The 17,277-nt window shown below is 38.3% G+C and overlaps 2 long non-coding RNA genes across 2 annotated transcripts; one reads left to right on the forward strand and one right to left on the reverse strand.

The window, feature by feature from the left end:
- Positions 1-7,007: 7,007 nt before the first annotated feature.
- LOC124272965 lies at positions 7,008-8,539 on the forward strand. The gene is made up of 3 exons (XR_006897503.1): positions 7,008-7,134; positions 7,654-7,783; positions 8,467-8,539. It is a non-coding gene; the product is annotated as an uncharacterized LOC124272965 (long non-coding RNA).
- A 5,409-nt stretch (positions 8,540-13,948) lies between these two features.
- LOC124272966 lies at positions 13,949-15,794 on the reverse strand. The gene is made up of 3 exons (XR_006897504.1): positions 15,710-15,794; positions 15,215-15,324; positions 13,949-14,330 (listed from the first exon to the last, which is right to left on the reverse strand). It is a non-coding gene; the product is annotated as an uncharacterized LOC124272966 (long non-coding RNA).
- Positions 15,795-17,277: the final 1,483 nt, after the last annotated feature.

The raw sequence follows: 17,277 nt of genomic DNA on the forward strand, positions 1-17,277 counted from the left end.
ACATACACATCCACCCCGATGTTAAAATACCCTGCCTTGATCGACTGCGGGAGTGAAGATCTAGCAAAAGTCAAGAGATACGTGTTTGTCTTTGTTACAATGCCCTCTTTCTTGATTGTGAAACGTTTCACGGCCGTAATACCTTGGTCTACAAGCTCCTCAGCAATGTCCTCTTCACTCATATCATACAGACAGCGGGCCCTGTCACGTATGATACCACGACAAGTATTAAGAGATCTGTGCACAGACACAGCAACCTCAACATTTGCAAATGTTTTAATTGATAACAAATTGAGAGATTGCTCTCTCCGTGCACATTCCACCAGAAGTGAACCAGTACGGAGATGAGTAACATTTCTAACCTCGCCACAAAATCCCAGAGATCGCTTTCGAAATAGCAAATGGGTTTAGCTTAATCGGAAGAAAATCCGTAGCTTCAATAACCAGGAAACGAGCCCATGAGTCGTCGTTTGTAGAATTTTCAATAGAGTGATCTATTTCATTTAGACGCCTCTTTTTTTCATTTCCAGATGAACCAGCTTGTGTTTGAGACATGGTGATAGGAAAGTGATTCGGCACCCCTGCTCCCCATCCTCCACGGAGTGTCAACAAGGACAGCGTCAGATAGCACCGGGTATCCAAGATGCCGACACCAGGGATACAGGGGTGTTATACTCCAGAGAAAACGACACAAACAGCTGCATTTATCTACCAATTTAATGTCCGGCTGGTTCGGCCCATGACAAGAAACCAGAGACATACATCATTTGGAGGTCATTATCACCAGATTGGCCCATGAGCCACCGCCTTCTGGCATAGGACTCTAGGCAATTAAATATAATAATTGTTTGTATAATGATAATCAAAATAACCAAAGCCCAATGATAATCTAAAGTGCAAATATCATCACCATGCGCAGGGCTTGGCGAGACCAGCCGATTGATAGAACCGGGCCAGTTCTACCTCCCGTCTAGGTGAAGTCAGGGCCGAAGTGGTGTGTTAGGCAAGGAACACTGTTCCTGGAACCAGTGCCTCAACCACCAGAATCCCTTCCTCCACCGACACAGGGGCGCAACCCACGGCAAACGGGTTGGTGGACCAAATATACCCCCGGGTCCACAACGGGGGGTCGAAGAGCGCTTAGCGTGATCCAGCACCCAACACGAGGAGTTGGCTCTTCACGGGTGCCAGAGGCGAACTTAAACAGTTTGTTGATGATGCAAGAACGTCATCAGAAAATGGCATACCTGGACATCGGAGAGCTAGTGCAGCCACGCCAGAACACATTCGCTCAGCAAAACTATTAGAACTTTATGATAATGACAGTTTTATTAATCAGTATATGACTTCCTATGTGCTGTGCCATGGAGGCAGACCTACTGGAAATGTCCACTTGTGACTAATGGAACTGGTGGTAGGAAAGGTACACAAGTATATGAACAGTAAGAAATAATTTTTGAATTAAAACAAATTTTGAGCCTTGTCAGCACAATATATACACAATATATAAAGGTACACTAATGCCGTGGTGTATTTGTTACTTTCATGCATTCTAACTGTTAAGTATTATATTTCATTAAGTCATGAAAGTAGAGATTCAAACATGAACTTAATCTTGTTTGATGGGAAATCTAACTATACATGTACATAACTGCAGTCTGTATTCACTCTTCGAAGTCACATTTACACATAGTTACATATAAGTATTGTTACCTCCTGGTTAAATTCATTTCAGCTGCTCTAATCCTTCATACTTGATGCATTAGACCCTTAAAGAAATCGACATATATTCTTCTATGTAAGATGTGACATTTGTTTCTGTTTAGATCAAGAAATGTTCAGCAGAGTGTACAACACCCTCACCCCCAGTGAACAGACATATGCACTAGGTGATGATGATGCTCTCCCCACGACAGCAGGAAGGCCAGACAACATCCAGACTCCAACCACAGTGGACAGGATGAACCAACCAGGAGTTCAAGTCCGTCTTCAGTGCAAACAGAGAATGATGCAGTTCATGATGCAGGTATTAACTATCATCAATAATGTTTGTTTCGGAAAATCTTCAATAACACTATGTTCTTTTGACTGAAATCATACAGATTTCATCATATCCATTTATAGCCAAAGGGTGAGTGAGTTAAATTTTAACGTCACCTCGGCAATATTTCAGCCATATCGTGACGAGAACAATTAATTGGTATACATAGTAAGTAATAGTAAATTATAAAAGGAAGGACTGTAAAATAACTAGATTATCACAGAGACGAATTTAAAACTGTAATTAAATCTAAAAGAGTTTAACTATAGATGACAATACAATATAAAAACGGGCTATAGATTGCCAACAACTGAAGGTAGATCACCATACTAGGGACTATGGGGACTTACAGTATATTTGCTTCCTGCATGGACCCTAGCTGGATTTACACCATCCCTTCAGCTATTAGCAATTTTGGATATTCAAGCCACAAATTAAAAGAAGATATATTCTACGATTAAAAATAATAATACACCTCCTGAAGCACCAGCCTGGTTTGAAAGGGCCATGGAAAATGACAGGACGCACATGGATCAACAATTTCAGAGAATGTAGGAAATCCAATTAAGTGCAAGAAGAGAGGAATAGTGTCCTTAGAGATCTGGCAACTCTCCTGAAAGATTCGCTGTCCAGATCATAAATGTGTCAAAAAGGCTATTTATTTTTATAGTTATTGAAAGTAGTTGAAAGTACACTGAAAGAACTGAATAAGAGTTGTTTTGAACAATATAGTATTGATCTGGTTGTTTTAATTACCTTCTCCGTCCATGTATAATACTACAAGTAGTTAGTACGTATGGTTAGCTTGATTTGATTAGCTCATAAAAGTAACATGAACATTATTTACATCTAATTAGTGTGCTGAAATGAGTGAAGTATTGTGTTATTGTATACATCCTTGCCTGTAGAAATCAGATTGGGCAGATGTCATTATTTCTTTTCAGCAGTTTAGACAGAACTGGCATGTCATCGTGTAGGATGTATGCAAGTATGTATATATGTATACTACCCTTCAAAAGTTTAGACTCATTAGTGCAAATGTAGCCACTTTTTTTCAGTCAGTTGTTCTAAACTATATTTTGCAAAATATTCGATACTGTTTAAATGTACCGTTTACACATGAACCGATGTATTGTAAAACAAATGCGTAACGTTGAAAAGATTATTGTCATGAGTTCAATAAATGATGAAAATCAGTGAAAATTGGCCCATTCTTAACAAAACTTTACACCAAAATGCAGCTGTTCACATGCACGATATTTGCAGATGCTTTTCAACAATTTGATGCATAATCCTCGTGCATTTCATCTGCATCAGGTTTGCAGTTGGTTCCCCCAAGTAAGTGGAGTAATTCATCTTCGAGGTAGTCTAAACTTTTGATGGGTAGTATATGTGTGTGTACTTGTGTACGAAATGTACGAAATGCATTTCAATTTTCATATTTCAGTGGAAAATTCTTTGGGTATGTATGTATGTATGTATGTATGTATGTATGTATGTATGTGTGTGTGTGTGTGTGTGTGTGTGTGTATGTATGTGTATGTATGTATGTGTGTGTGTGTGTGTGTGTGTGTGTGTGTGTGTGTGTGTGTTGTGTGTGTGTGTGTGTGTGTGTGTGTGTGTGTGTGTGTGTGTGGATCGATTGATAGATGTTGAATATGTTTATAAGGGTGTGTGTGTGTGTGTGTGTATGTATTACAGTATAGATATGTAAGTGTATGTAGGGTAGGGTAGGGTATGTAGGTATGGTGGTCTGTTATGGTATGATGTGTATGGTATGGTATGGTTGTCTGTTATGGTATGGTGTGTTTTTATACGCGTTTACGTTGTGTATGGCTGTATGTGTATTCATATTTTATTACTGATATAATGTGTATGTGTTATGGATTTTACAGTGTCTGATAGGTCAACGTTGGCCGTATGTCTCTCTCTATAATATGCCTTGCATTATTCATGTATTGTTTTTCTTGCATTTCATTGTCAGAAGTGTCACATGCACATAATAAGGATTATTAGTATTATTAGGATAATCAAAATATTATCCGCTATTCTGTGTAACTGATTATAACCAAGTAAAAAATCTGCAAAAATAGTGTTACGGTCACTGTATAAGTGACGCAAAACATCTCGTTATATCGAGAACGTATGGTGCCACAATGTCAAGTGCTTGAAGTATGGGAACACTCCACAAATGTAAATTGGGGAGTAGTGCAATTAACCGGGGGCACATTTTCAGATCCTGGTGATGACTAGACATGTTTCAAATACCGAGCAGCAATATGACGAGACAGCGGGAGCACTCTAATTATTTATGATTATTATTATGAATTATTTATTTAATTTATTAAATTGTAGGCTGATAATACGTCTACAGATGATCTAGGCAACATCGTCGTAGTTATTAAGGACATCGGCAATGTAATTCTTTATGTTGACAGTAGATCTTTGACTTTTGGACGCATTCTGGTCACAAAGGGGTAAAAAGCTGTCCACATGTAGTGTAGAGTGTCTTCTCATGAGTTGTTTCGCATACAATTCAAACTCATTGCATGGAATATCTTCTGCAGCTTCGTGCTCCAAAAGTGTGGCTAGTATTGGTGATGTGTTTGCATTGGACGACGCCATATTGAATGAAGCGCTCACACAGCAGTCCGTTGCGCGGGAAAGCAGGCAGCGTAGCGCAGCGAAGCTTGCAAACCTTTGCTGAACAACGCGCCCCAGTAATGGGGTGCTGTGGACCAAATATGTCCCCGGGCCTACACGGGAGGTTGAACAGCTCTTAGCGTTACCCAGCACCCACCACGAGGAGATGGCTCTTCACGGGTGCCTCATTTTCACGATAGTTTCAATGGTCATTTAATAAAATTTCAGGACAAAGGATGGGGTGCGCACTGCTGCACCCCACCTCTGGAGCCACCTGTGATAATTTAAGCCTGCAAACTTGAAACAAACTGAAAAATTTAGAAGACAAGCTATTTACAATCTGACACGACACGAAGCAGTTGATAAGTGGTAAATTGTGTTGTAGCATGGGTGCGGTGTGAACAATACGTCAGGCAATCTGGTAGGCGACTAAATGACAATCTTCACTGTACACACAACAAATTCGAGTATAAACACATTGGTGAATTCTGTTTCAAAATATGCACACAACCAACTGAAGCACTGAGAATGTGTATTTTCAAGCAACGAAATTGCAACAAATTCAGGGCAAACAACGATACCTCTTCTGGCATATTCTTCACAACCTAACTGCAACTCCATGTTACCATGGAAGGGTGCCGAATCTTATGTAATACGACGTGTCCTTGCCTTAAACGACGTATGATGGACATTGCATCGAAAGGATCAAGTAAACGGTACACGTACGTGCTTACACATGAATACGACACTTTCTCATAACGAATCATTTCAGGTCACGTTTTACAATAATGGCCTCACATAATAAGGGGATATTTAGCATCCAGCATCAGACGTGAGGATGCTTGTATGAGCTCAGACCGCTCGCTTGTAAACTGAAATGTTTTTCGTGTAAATATAGATTGATGAATAGAAGAAAACTTTTCAGGAAGCTCTTGCACACCCCTTAACAAAATGACAGCTTATCTAATTAAATGCATTCTTACCTTCAAAAACTCTATAATTATACACATTCGAAATGTTTTCTTGTTCCTTGGGGTTTTCCTGACCAGATACTGGAGGGACGCCACTGTAAATATTGGTATCATTGTGCAAATGTTTTCTTGTTCCTTGCGGTTTTCCTGACCAGATACTGGAGGGACGCCACTGTAAATATTGGTATCATTGTGCAAATGTTTTCTTGTTCCTTGGGGTTTTCCTGACCGGATACTGGAAGGACGCCACTGTAAATATTGGAATCATTGTGCAAATGTGTTCTTTGTGGTCGCGGTTTCATCTGCAAACCAATGAACAATATTTTTATCGCTCACAACGATTCCCTGTAGGTCCATGTGTCGCGTTCCGTCATTTCCAAACAGTCGAAGGGCGCGTCCTTCCATACCTTGCGATGATGTTGCTAACCACGACTGTCGTAAGCCATCAGGTTTTTAATGGCCAACACTACCCATTTGACATCCCTGTACACCATCCCAGAGCCCCACTCCTGATTGCACTTCTTGCAGTGGAATTTACTGACTTTCTTTAAGTCATCAATCACAATGGATTTCTTACATTTAACTGAGATTAACTGGCCTATATTGGACGTATTCACCATATGATGACACGAGTTCACAATTCTTATATCAGACGAGTCACATATGTACACATCGCATTTGTAGCACTTGAGTCGATATGTCGCAAGGTTTTTCGGAGTTTTGGGAAAGTACTTTTTGTCGCTCTCTCTCAAGTTTTTGCTTCTTTTGGATCTCGTCTATCGACTGACGGAAGGTGGCGGGATCGTCGTTAAACTCATTTTATAAGGCATCAACAGCGTCATTCATAATGGTCTCTAACACTTCCAGCTTCTGTGAGATCAGGCGTGGGTTCGAGAATGCACGGGTTCCCGATTCTGCTTCAAGTCTCCATCGTTTTCTGCTACAATTTAAGATACAACCCTAATGTAAAGACAGTTGATATTGAATAACGGTTTTGTTGACTCTAAAATAATATAAACACAAAACATGGTCTGTTTGTGAATCACACTGAAACGACATGCAAATTAATGAAACCGTATCAAACTGACAAATGAAATACAGGAGTGTGTTTGGGGGTCCCGACAAGCTGAATGAGAAAATCCTAGACCTGCATTAACGTTTGAACACTGAGGTTTCTCTGTTCTGATAAGACAACAATGTTTAAACATTACTGCGGAATGCATGTTACCATGTTGCATATAGGCCATTCACAAAAACGCATCTATATATCGTGCGTGTGATTGCAACAAATAGAACTCACGTTTACGTGAAACTTGCCTGTAAAGATAACATATTCACTTCTAAACAGATGGCTGTTGGTCACGAGCCACGGTGTATAAAGGCAGGGGTTAGTGGAACTGGGCATTCATTCTTCCACAATGAAGGCTGCGTTTCTGATACTCCTTGTCTCTGTTCTGCTCATTGGGGAAGCGTTTGTCGGTGAGTTTATTTGCTGAAAATTTATCATACTGCAGTTATTACTCCTTTAATTTACATAGACTCCATGGAGTTTCCCACAAACACACTTCGTGAGTAGTGTTGACCGGGTGAGCACAGATGACATATAATATCTTGTGTAATGTGATGTACAGACATTATAGTGGTGATTGAGTCATGAAGCGTTTGCTCGGTTTATTGGAAATAATATGTCAGTGTTGTAGCAGGAATAATAATACTGTTCATTGATTTAAATAAATGATCATTGTTTGAGTGCTTTGCGATGATTTTAACAAGGACTTTGAAGGGATTACGTGCTGACAGATTGCACCGAAACACTGCCAAAACTACATAAACTAACTCTAAATAAAAACGAATATGATTGACTCTTTACAGATGTACTTCCATTGTCGTAAATAAAATGAAGGGACAATTTAACCGTTACTGCCATGATTCTTACATCAGTGGCCTTCTTCACGTTTCGTGTGACCTTCCATAAATATAGATTTTTTTGCATTAAAGCTGATGCCGTGTGCGGTGGCAGTTGCCACAGCGACAGCGACTGCAGGGGTAACTGCAACAGCATTTGTAACAATGGATTCGACTGCAACAGAAATCCCGATCAATCATCTGGGACGTGTTCGTGTCGTTAGTAAGTAGAGTGAGTGAATACATGAGTATATTATTTTACTGTTTTGAAGTGGTTCAGATATATGATAAAGTATGTCAGAATTTCTGGATGTGTACCACTATGATGATACCCACGAGCTGCAGTAGGTATCAAATATATTAGAAGAGGTACTGCCTCCTGCAATGATGATATTGTATTATGTAAACACTGTAAAAGTATTGAGGATGAAATCCATATTGTCTATATTTGTAAACGCTATGAGGATATGCGTCGGCGTTACATTCCGAAAACGGTCCATGGATATTATTATTCACTCCGCAGCATATGTACATCATCCGACAATAACATCATAAATAATTTTGTCAAGTTCTTAGAACATGTTTATTCTGCTACTGTTAGCGTTGTTGTATGAAAATGGTAACCAAAATCACTATTGTACCACCTGGTACGATGGGTCGTATGGCCTTTATACAAAATAAACCCTTCTTCTTCTCCTTCTCCTTCTCCTTCTCCTTCTCCTGTGTGACCTTTCAACCCCAAGTCCGTTATCTTATAGATATATCTACCTAAGTTCATATCATTAGGCATAGAGTGTTCATTTGGAGAAATGTAAAATACGTCATCAGGTTTTGTTGAGCACATCAGGAAATGGTCACAGGCTGTCAATCTCTTTAAAGTTGAATTCCTTGAACTGTTTGTTTCAGATGCTGTACCCTGGGAAGAGATCCTGAAAAGGCTGTCACCTTGTACTATGGGTCAATAAATCTCATGAACGAATGTTTTGTTCTGTGAAAGTGTTTTCTATTTATGTGAGGCCTTTGTGTGATTTTGTGCGACGATGTATAATAATGAAGGTGGCTTCCTGCCTTTAGAAATAACACCTCTCGGGACAGAACGAATTTTGTGGTGTAGTAGCATGAGGTCCGAGGGTCGTGGGTTCGAATCTCGGATTCACCGTATATAATACAGAGTCGAGACAGTACCACCATACCTAAATGCATTATTGCCTACATTACACGTTCCTATTACGGTTCTCTACGATATTCGCCTGCTGGCAATCAGCTTTAACGTAGGGTTCGGATCCAGCTTTGCATCACTGTTGTATTTGGTCGCACGAGACATAATAAGACTTCAGTGCTTCTATAAACTATACCCTGCATCACTATCCTTTATCTCCAAGCAATAACCTTTCTTTCCAACCCATCGACTGAATTATTTGTCCTTGATTACTCGTCTTTTATACAATAATCACCCATTCTTCTCTTCAAGTATGTAAAGCACATGTCATTACAACGATATTTGGAGGTGGAATCACAAGTTTTAGCTACACGCAAACACCTCTTACTGACTGGCAATTCTGATAAAAACATTCATCTTCTTATTACAACACTATTATGATAATGAGTACAGCATCCGAAATATCATGAAAGACAGACGAGTCAAAGGCATGTGCTCTACACCTTGTCCTTGACTGAGAACTACTCAAGGTTGACAACGTTAGGGGAAAGCGCTGACGCTTCAACATTGTCCACTGCATCTTCACTATTCGCATGACTTAATGGTTTATCTACTCCTTTGAATATTTTTCAGTTTGTTTTACATAAAACACACTGCATTGAAAAAACATACCGTCTTCATTTTTCTCGCTTCCCTGGGAAGCCTGAAACTGTACAAACTGAAGTTCAACCAACATAACATAAGGGTCTTGCCATGTCCCCAGCTCACAGGCTGGGATCAGTTCCCCTCAAACCCCGGTCATGTTCCCTTGGTCAGCCCTATTCCCCTTCGCCAAATGAAACTTCAAAGAAATGCATACGTTTTAACATTTCATACTTTAGTACGATATAACTCATACAGGGGAGCCGGATAATTGTCACAGGACAATTGCCACCAGGATATTTGCCGACTGACAATGACCACCTTGGATATGTATACAATTACCACCTTGGATAATTGCCACCCGGATAATTGCCACCGGACAATTGCCACCCAGTTATTTTACTATAATAGTGAGGACAACTGCCACCCAGAATATTTGTGTAATATTATTTGAGAAATTGAATGCAGGTTGTCAATAAACACTTCTTTAGATGCTGAAAAGTCAATGCTTTGGGGTATATTCATATTGTGACTTTGATCAACTTTTAACCTTGAAGTAATTTTGACTTTGATGGAATTCTGACTTTGATGAAATCTTGTTAACTTTAGACATATTTACTAAAATAATTGAGACAATGAAAATAATGCATTGATTAGAAAAAAATTATCAAACTTGAAAACGTGTTAACGTAAGAGTATTTACTAACATAATTGAGAGAATGAATTGAAAGCACTAAGAAAACTTAGTAATGAGTTCCTCTAGATGAAATTTAAGAAATGTGTTTTGTGTACATGAAACATGTAACTGGGCATTTGTTTGCATATGAAACTAGAGCTTGCAGTTACAGTTAAAAAAGAAGAGAGATCTTACATACACGTCATATTTCGAACCTGTACTCATTTATTGTCAACATTACGTCAAAAAACTCACATAGATATTATCAGCAATCGGAATCACGTCCAGTCCGTGTGAGTGAGTGAGAGAGAGTAAATCTCACCCAGGTGTCTTCTGATATCATATATACACCTGTGCATTAATTAAGCACCAGCCTATTTTGAAAATAAGTTGTGATGCTACAGAAAAGTTAGGGTATGATATGGCCATCAATTTAATCAACCTGTAGTTAAAGAAGCTTTATCCACTGACAGTTTTACAAATACTATAACCTTTTCTATTCTTTATGAAAGAATATGTTGATGAAAATGTGATGGGACTGAATTTTTACCCAAAGTAACTATTCCTCTCCTGCTCAAACTACACAATTGACTTAGGTTTTGACTAAAAATAACAATTCTGTTACATACCAAGATGACATTTACACATCAAGCAAGCTTTAATAATGCATAATCAGGAAGAACCCGAATGTCAAAGATTCAGATATTTTTCCAACACTTCAGATTGCTAATTGAAAAAAACTGAAAAGGACACATTAATAAGATTTTGGAATAAGTTTTTTCATGATTTTGAGTTTATTGTAATGAATAAACACTTCTCCTTGCTGGATACTGATAATTACAGCTAAAATCTGTTTGTTTTGTTTGTAAAGCAACTTTTACTGCACTTTAAAGTTTTCCTTTTTTTAGTTTGACTGCAACTTTTCCTAAATCTTAGTTTACAAACGTTCATCCATTCACAATAAATAACGAATTTATAGGCCACACAACAATCAATTATTACTTTCACTGTTCAAAATACGGTAACTTGTTTCAATGATGTTTTCGTTTTTGAAATGTTAAATGATTGCTCTATTAAATTACAAAGGTTATTTTTTAGAAAGAGTGTAGAATTTCATTTCAGACAAAATTGATTGGTAAAAATACAGGGTGGTGCTTATTTTATGCCCAGATATATATCAACACGGATTGATAAAGTTATAAATATCCGAGACACGAGGGTGAGATTATATTTATCATCCAAAATCATTCATCATCAGTTATCAGTAAAGGAATGAATTTATCTGAACACAAAACTGACATTAGGCTTCTTGAAAAGTGATCGCAGGGAAGTCACAGCATTGTGATGTCATCAGTTTTATGGCATCATAGCATTGTGTCCGGGTGGTAATTGTCCTGGGTGGCAATTGCCATATGTGGCAAATGTCCTAGGGGGCAATTGTGCGGATGGCAATTGTCCTAGACACCCCGCTGGAGCGTCCCGCTAGCCAGTCAGGTAGAAGATGCCTCAAAGAGGCTTAGGTTCCTGTCAGTATAGAAAGGCAACCACTATTCTGCTTGCCGGAAGCAGAAACTCTTTCCTTTACCTTTCCCTGAGATATGCCAGAGGATGTGCTGGGAATGGCATAGGGCACGTCTGCAATCTGCTGGTGTTTCTCGTGGAAGTGTCTGGAGCAGAGGTATCGGTGAGGCAGCTGCTTCTTCAAGGGAGGACAACACATGCTGGGTAGTGCCAAGTGTGTCTCTTGTGAAGGTTATCGATCTTCACGATCGTTTGGCAATCGACACAAGACATCATTTTCTTCAGCTTTTAATTTTTGTCTTCTATTATCCCATTTATACGATTTCACATCTCCGTTTCACCCCTTTTAACGTGATCCAAAGATTTTACATATGTCTTTCATGCTCCTGTTGGTAGAGGACAAGGATTGACCAATTTACAAGTGGCAGGGGGATCAGAGGAGGTTGGCCAAGGGGAGGGGTGTTGAATATGAATATGAATATGCACGATGCCAACTAATGTGTGTCCTGTATAAATTCATGATTGTAACAGCTGTTTGTCAAACTATGACATAACTCGTCACAAAATCAGTGAATGTACATGCGGTTCATAAGACATATGTCAAAGATTGAGACTGATAAGACTTTACTCACTCCTGGCTGACAAACAAGAAATCACAACTCTGAAGCATGGCTTCTTGAGATAAGAACTCAAGGCTGCAATCATATGCTATAAAGATAGTGGCCAAATTAAGTCGACACATCGACAAAAGAATTATAAAATGGCAGCATGAGTTCAGCGTAAGACCCTGGTATGATGAACATAAGCTTGATACAATGTTCGCCTTGCAAGCACACCGAACGTAATGTCAGTCGGTTTCTCTCGTTTTACATGACGTGAAATACTAGAATCTTATTGTCAAGGACGATTTGCTAAACGTCCATGTACTGTGCTCAGAGGTCTAAGACCGCCTCCGTGGTGTAGTGGTTAGAGCGTCCGCCCGGAGAGCGGAAGGTCGCGGGTTCGATCCCCGACGGCGTCAAACCAAAAGACGTTGAAATATGGTACTTGGTGGTCCCTGCCTGGCGCTCGGCATTAATGGGTACAACAAGGACTGGTCGGCTATAATGGTCGATCCCCGACCGCGTCAAACCAAAAGACGTTGAAATATGGTACTTGTTGGTCCCTGCCTGGCGCTCGGCATTAATGGGTACAACAAGGACTGGTCGGAGTCAGTATAATGTGTCTTAGTGGGGTATTCATGCTTCACAGCACTATAAAACCAGCTTAAGTCTGGGCTAGTACAAGCAGCCGCACATACACATACACACGCATGCACGTCGTCATGTGAGCGAAATATTCTCAAGCACGACGTAAAACCCAATTTCACCTCACCTCAGAGGTCTAAAAGGGGAAACAGTAACTACAAAAATAAGTTGGAACACTGAAACTGAGAGGAAACGGCATGGAAACCACCATTTCCAGTTGGTTTCCATGTAGTTTCCTAAAGTTTCATTGTGGTTTCCATGAAAACTGAAACTGAATTTTGCACCATTTCCGGATGGTTTCCAGTGCGATTCATTACCCACTCCTCCAAGCAGGATCCAGCTGGTTTCCATGTTTTAATTTACTGTAGGTTTCAACCTGGTTTCCATGTTTTCGTTTATTGTAGGTTTCAACCTGGTTTCCATGTTTTCGTTTATTGTAGGTTTCAACCTGGTTTCCATGTTTTCGTTTATTGTAGGGTTCAACCTGGTTTCCATGTTTTAGTTTATTGTAGGTTTCAACCTGGTTTCCATGTTTTCGTTTATTGTAGGTTTCAAACTGGTTTCCATGTTTTCGTTTATTGTTGGTTTCAACCTATTTTCCAGGTCATAACATGGTTTCCATGAAAACTACATTTTGCACCAGTTGGTATCCATGTCGGGACTTTACCCACTCCTCCATTTAGGCTCCTGCTGCTTTCCATGTGTTTAGCATATTGTTGTTTCCAACCTGGTTTCCATGAAACTGAATGCTGGCTATTTACCTGCTCCCCCGGGTGTTTCATGTATCAGATAGCAAATCGGGTATTTTATACAATTGCATAATGGTAAAACCTTTAAGATGACAAATAACAGAATAGAACACAAATGAATGAAAAGTTTATTAACAGTCAACAAATCTCAACAACTATGCCCCAATACATTAATAAAGCACTAAAAATAAGTAATTTTTTTAAAAACTATTTGATTGTGCAAACATTCCATTCCGGTTTTTTAAAATTCCAAACATGATTTTTTCACACATTAAACATGGTTAATTAATTATGTATCTAGCTACATGTACATAACATCAGCCGAAAGGGACATAAGAGTAAGTGAGTATAGTTTTACTCCGCTTTCAGCAATATTCAAGCAACGTCACAGCATGGGACATCAGAAATGCGTCTCAGGAATCATAATCAGCAGTGTTGTTCAGCTGGTCTTCTTCAACTGAACTTTTCACTGCCCAACTGGGCATGTCCAGTGGCAGATCAGCGTGTTGGACTTCTGTGGGATGTCTTCCCCACATCTTCATATTTTTTCGGCCTCTGGCAGTAGCCTTGAACAACCGCTGGTAGTCCAATTGCCGCTTATATGAAGAAAGTTCCTTGCTTTCCCACCAGAAAGCAGTTGACAACAGAAGATTTTCATCCTCTTCATCTGACACCATAGGTGATGTCAGCTCTTTCCTCAAGAGAGGAAGAACTTTCTCCTTCTTCTTCTCTGGTCAGTCTATAGTTGCAATGGCCTTCATCCTGCTTTCCAGTTTCTGAAATTTAGAAAACGATAAACAATCAGTACAAACAAGCATTCGTCAACAATATCCGTAGCTAGAAAAAAGAAAACCACCCAATATTGCTTTAGGAAAAATAAATTGAAACCACTGTTCTATAAGCAAGTAGTAATAAGAAATCTAACTAATCACCTCAAATGACCTGTAAAGGGGCAAAGATTTCAATCACAGTACAACTTAATGAAATTTGAAAGAGTACAGACACAAGTGAGAGAAGGACATATTTCCTTAGCTTGGGTTGGACATTTCATGACTGATTCTCTTTCAGTAAATAATAAATGTGACTTATGAGAAACTGACATTGAATCAATAACATATCTATCTTATGAATGCTCACTAAATTTATGAAATACTGGTCACTGTCATTGCCTATTTATCTGCAAAATGTTCCTGTGAAAGCCATCTTATCTTCTGAATGTTGCATAAATCATGTTTAGATATTATACGTATAGAACTATGAATTATCCATTATTGTGAAAATAATGTGAAAGGAAACATATTTTCTTACACAGTTGTTTTTGGTCTGGACATTTCACCTTGAACACATCAACTAACAATTATTTATTAACACCACCACACTTGTTAGTAGCTGCAAATACATTAATGTGAGATATTAGATTGAGGGGAACACCCATTCAGTTTCTAGTCGACTAGAATGACCCCACATTTAAAAAAAACCTATACACTGGCGCTTTACTATTTAAAACTTATTGAAAAATGTTCATTTTGAAATTTCTTTTGAATGTCACAGTACAATACAAGAAATTACATTAACTTCCAATTGTTTCCAATCAAGTTTATGTTAAAACTTTAACCTGTGTACGATTAGAATTTAGAATGATTAGATATTCTGTACTTACAGATCTGACCCTTTTGCTGTTCTTAGCAGACAACCTGTGGGCCTCTGCCTTTCCACTTCGTTGTCTTCTCAGGTCATCCCTCTTGTTGGTCCACACCCGCCAAAAAGCTTCTGAAAGGAGATATGTATAAGTAGAAAGTATTTCCATTTGGATGTGAAAAAATAGTAGCTGTTTTTATGCATTTTTCCCATTTATAGGATTTACATTATTTTATTAATGCAAAGATGCATTGACATAATCAGAAATGAGATGTGTTCATCTGATAGTATAAGTATCTCAAAGAAGGTAAAGCTTTTGAATTCAATAGTGGAAAACAGTTGTGCATTTTATAGCTCCCTTTATAGCCAATGGTTCTTGAGAAAAGTCGAAAATGAATAAAGGTGACAAACAGATGCCCTGCCATGCCCATTCATTTCATTCCTGGCTGAAAAGGTCAAAAGTTGGGTGATAACATTATTCTAAAATAGTGTGCTGAATATCTATATGATGTCATACCTTCACAGGTACCAACTGCCCAACCCTGGTCTGCATACAGCCTTCTGGGCTCCCTCACTACTCTCTTCATGCCTTCTTCATCTTCTTCTATGAAAGTGATTATTGATCATTTAGTCAAAATATTTGAAACATTGTTTAGCATTGTGAGTACTAGTGAAGACTAATTAAAATAACTTTATTTCACAATTACATTTTAAAGAAACATTAATATTTGAAATTATATTACTGAAATAATATGGCTGTGCATTGCAAATTCTGTAGGGAGGATTACAAAATGACATGAATGTAGTGCTAACACAAATATGAAAGATGTTCATCTTCAACATTGCCATAACTTTGCTGTAATTTCTTTTCATGTACACAGAATTGTTTATACTGAAGGATTTGAGTTACCTGTTGTAGGTCAAAATCAGTTGGTCATCGGTCGCCTTCTTCAATTTTTCCACCACTGCCCTAATGGATTGCTGGAAATGTAGAAATTAATCGATTAAGAAAACAATAAGGCAAAAATAGAAAAGTAAATATCAGTTTGCAAGTTGTAGAATACAATTATATGAAAAGAAACCAGATATGAATAATTCATATATTATTTTAGGTTGACAATGTATAAGTGTATCCCTATTAATAACAACTTTATTATTAAACTTAAACTTTCTATGCAAACTTTTCTGTGAATCCAACACAATCCACATCTCTTCAGATAAAATTCTTGACATAAGTGTAAAATTGTTTACATCAAATAATTTAGTTAAATTACCTTATACATTAATAATATCATACTTTAGTTTGAGAACCTTTTTCCAAATCAGTTTCCAAAAATATTGAATTGATAATGTATCCACTCAACACCAATATAGTATCATGATATATATATATATATATATATATATACAGGTATACAGGCATATATATATATATATATATAGATATATATATATATATGAAATTGTAACTAACAAGACATAGAATTTTGGTATGGAAGTGTTTGATTGTTATTAAACAATCTGTAACCAAGCACCAAATTTGGTCAAAGAATTCCTATAAATACAAAATGACTGGCTATCCCCACCTGCACTGGGTAATAATAATCTCCTTGCCAAAATGTCGACACGCATTTGCTTGTCGAGTTCCATCAAGTCATCATAATATTTATTGTCCTAGTTATTTATTTACGATAAACGAATAACATTCTGTTGGGAAATGTTATATCAAGAAACTTTCACTGTACCTGACAAGGTCGTGGGACGTTCAGTTTCTCTCTCTGTGATCGACGACAGCTGCTGAATTCCAGTTCGCGTACACGAACCTCCAAAGCTTCTAGAGACACTCTCGATGCCATTTTCTTGACTTTGATAATACGTACAAGCGTAGGAATAATGCGACGACGAGTTTGATGATTTTACGTCGGCTTCTGGCGGGTGCCAATTTCGCCGACGGGGCAGGTGGGTTTTAACAGTAAATATGAATAGTTGGTAATAAGGAATAATACACCATGCCCCAAAAAATGTAAATGTAGGGACGTTAACCTAAATGAATTTATAATAGAAACGTTAAAACATAAGATAAAA

Source organism: Haliotis rubra, unplaced genomic scaffold (genome assembly GCF_003918875.1).
Source record: "Haliotis rubra isolate DU_JTF1 unplaced genomic scaffold, ASM391887v1 Scf175, whole genome shotgun sequence".
NCBI lineage: Eukaryota > Metazoa > Mollusca > Gastropoda > Lepetellida > Haliotidae > Haliotis > Haliotis rubra.